The sequence below is a fragment of the Petaurus breviceps genome, unplaced genomic scaffold (assembly GCF_028583685.1).
Source record: "Petaurus breviceps papuanus isolate PSGF00001 unplaced genomic scaffold, PetGlider_PUasm1.0 67, whole genome shotgun sequence".
Classification (NCBI taxonomy): domain Eukaryota; kingdom Metazoa; phylum Chordata; class Mammalia; order Diprotodontia; family Petauridae; genus Petaurus; species Petaurus breviceps.
Genome location: NW_027186446.1, coordinates 2356654 through 2360443, shown reverse-complemented (window position 1 = coordinate 2360443; position 3790 = coordinate 2356654).

Below are 3790 nucleotides of genomic sequence, written 5' to 3'. Positions count from 1 at the left end.
AATGAAAAGAAATGTACATCAAACGTATCACATGTACCATCACCATTAAAATTTCTTTTCTATACACCTACTGTAAGGGTGTTTTCACTTTGCAAGACTTCAACTGTCTGCACTGCTGGGGACCAAAAAAATAAAATTTTAATTGAAATACAGATAAGATAGAAACCTTTAATTTATCTTCTCCCTGAGCAACAGGACTTTCCCAGCTATATCTGATAGATGGTTCTCTTTTGCTGCCCAGGCAGGAGTAAAATTATCTTATCTTGAAATGAAATATTTTAGGGAGTTAGGGACTTTGTGTGCCTCAGGACAAAGGACAGTATTTGTGAAAAGATCACTGTCCGCTTTTGTAGACAAATTTTATCCTTATTGAAATTCCGATGTTACAGAAAAGTCTGCTATATCATTACCATACTCTCTGTCATGCATTTTACTCACTTTTATAGCCTGAGCCCTGGAAAATCAGGTAAAAGAGGCTCAAAGCAGAAAATAACGGAGAGATATTTCCCAAATAATCACATTGTACAGAATTACTTTTCATTGTTGAAGAAAAGAATTTTATAAAATACATTTCTAGGAAAGAAAATCACTTTATTCTTCCTGTGGTGACTCTAAGGTGCAATGCATTCTGGGCCACTTGGTCTTTGTCATCATTTCTGGAGCAGATAATAGCATTTCTCTTTTGTAGTTTGTTGTTCCACTGTGACATTGAGACCACCTGATTCCCCCCAGCTAAAGTACAATCCCCCAGATATTGAGTTTCTACTAAGGACCCTAACAAGGTGGGTAGGCATTCCAGACAGAACATATCTTGCCCAAGAAGAGACATAACTAGATAATAGCTTGTTGAACTGTAATAATGAATGCACACCTAAAAGAAAAGAAAGAAAAATAGTCTCTAAGTGTCTGTTTCAGCATTACAGTTCTCTAATGCTTCTAACCCAAAAAAGTACCTATAATTCCACAGTCATAAAAATGTTTAGGGTCCAGTCATTTGGGGGTATTTCTTGAAATACTACTTTTTCTCAAATTCTTTTAAGAATGTGCATTCTTAAAAACTGACATATTTCATTCCATATCATTTATTTTCCAATGCATCTCTACCTACTCTTAGCATTTCACTTCATTACCAAGCATTTGTTGAGTTTAATATGTTCTCAGCCCTGTTCTAAGTGCTGTGGATGAAAACAAAAGAAAAACACACCAGTTATTTTCAAGGAGATCACATTCTAATAGGGGAAATTATATTCAAGCAATTGTACACATAATATAAATACAGTCAAAATGAAAAGTAATCTCAAAGAGGTCAATAGAGATAGGGTGAGCCATCCAGAAAATCCTTCTGGAATGGTGGTGGATTTGGGATGAATCTTTTTTTTTTTAAGTTTTAATTTTATTTTAAACTTAAATACAGATAAGAAAAAAAATTCCATGTACAAAGCAGAACATAAGAGGATTTAATATAAAGCAATAAATTTTCATTTCAAGAAAAATAATAAAATAAATTTTTGACATTTTTTTTCAAAACTATCCAGCTTTTCTTTGCTTCCTTGTAGGTTTTCTTTCACCCCCCTACTGTGCAGTTTTTACTTTATTTTTCCAGAAGGCTACAATTATACATACAAATATACACACATACATTCATACAGATATATGAAAGACACTACTATGTTCATTTTCACTTTATCATCTATGTCTCTGAAGGTGGATTGCATTTTTCTTTATAAGTCCAAGTTTTCTATGCTTTTCTAACTCAACCAGCTCATCATTTTCTACACCTCAGCAATCTTCCAACTCAATTATATTTTATCTGAGAGATTGTCAATGAATGTTTCCAACCAATTTTCTGCATTACTTCTCTTCTTGGCCACATGGGCTTTATGTACATAAGAAAAATAATTTAAAATAATCAGAATTATATATTTTACACTTCAACAATGCACTCATCTTATAATATGGCTTAAGGTATAAATGTGGTATAAGGTGTGATACAAGTGAATCTGCTTCGTTGACATATTTTCCCTGTGATATCTTTGAAATTCCTGACATTCTATTCTTCCAAATGAACTTGTTTATTATTTTTGCTAACTCTGTATTTTTTTCTTTCTAGTAATTTAATTCAGATTATATTACCTTAATAAATAAATTAGAAAAAAACTATTTTATTTTATTCACTGTACCTAGCCATGAACAATAAATATTGCATCAGTTATTTAGATCTGAATCTTTTATTTGTATAAAAAGTGTTTTGTGCTTATATCCATATAGTTTCTGTATATATTTTTTCAGGAATACTCTCTGAGTTTTTGTGCTGTCTAGTTTCTTGAAATGGACAGTATTGAATAAGTTGGCTTATGTATGTGTGTATGCATGTATATGTATATTTACACATATATTATTCTTATATGTTGTATTCATTATATATTATAATTACATAATATATAATAGAGAATTACATATAATATTATATTATCTAATTATTATATAATTATATTAATGATATATTATATATAGTTACACACATATAAAGTGTTGTTTCCTGATTTTTCTCTTTTGATTAAATTTATTTTAGCTTTAACTTTATCTGAGGTCGATTACTTTTTTTTTTAGCTTTTTGGAGGGGGGAAGGTAGGGCAATTGGGGTTAAGTGACTTGCCCAAGGTCACATGGCTAGTTTTTTTTGTGTTGAGTGCTGAAGTCAAATTTGAACTCAGATCCTCCTGACTCCAGGGCCGGTGCTCTATTCACTGAGCCACCTAGCCAGCCCAGATTACTACTTTTTTACATAATAAATTCTACTCCTGGTGTTTAATTTTTTTGTGTGTGTATCTCTCATGTATATACCATTGCTTAAATGCTACATTTTGTTGAATTCCAATTTTCAACTTTCTGTTAATTCTATTTTATGGGTAAACTCATCCTGTTCACATTCTAAACTATAATTACTTGTTGCATGTTTCGCTGAGTCCTATATTTCTTCTCTATCCTTCTCTCCCTATTCTTATCCCTCCTCACTCCTCTGGTTTACTTCTACCCACTACCTTGCCCTCCCATTCTTTAATCTCCCCCCCCCAAAATCAGTTCATTATCCTCTTCCCCCCCCCATTCTATCCCCTTGCCCTCTTGCTTTTTTTTCTGAATTTAGAAGACTTTTATATGTACATCTGTCTGTCTGTCTATCTATCTAACTAGGGTTCCATCTTTAATCCATTCCCATTAATCTACACACCTTCTCTATTCCCCCATTTATCCTGTTCCCTGATGCTCTTCTTTCTTTCTTTATAAATTTGGAAGACTTTAATTCCCCCTTAGATATATGCTTTTTTCTCTTTAACCCTGATTTGATATGAGTAGAGTTCTAGTACTACCATTCCTCCTTCCTCATCTGATTACTTTGTTTCACTTATTCCTCTATTACTTTACACATTACATAATTACATATTAATTATGAGATAATTACTCAGTTTGCCTTTTTCTACTACATTTTGCTTTTTAGAAAAACATCATATTCAGCTCTACCTCAACTTTCTTTCAAACTACGCAATTACTTATGGCAATTTTAGGCAGGTGGCTTATATCTCATATGAAAAAATAAGAAATCTGTTATTTCTGAGTTCCTTGTAATTGATCATTTATTTTTACCTTATATTTTTCCAGGATGTTGTATGTCAAATTTTCTCTCAATTTCTGATCTTTTTGTGACAAAATCTTGGAAGTCTGTCAATTCACTGAATATATGTGTGTATGTATATGTGTGTACATATGCATAAATACAAACACATGCACACAT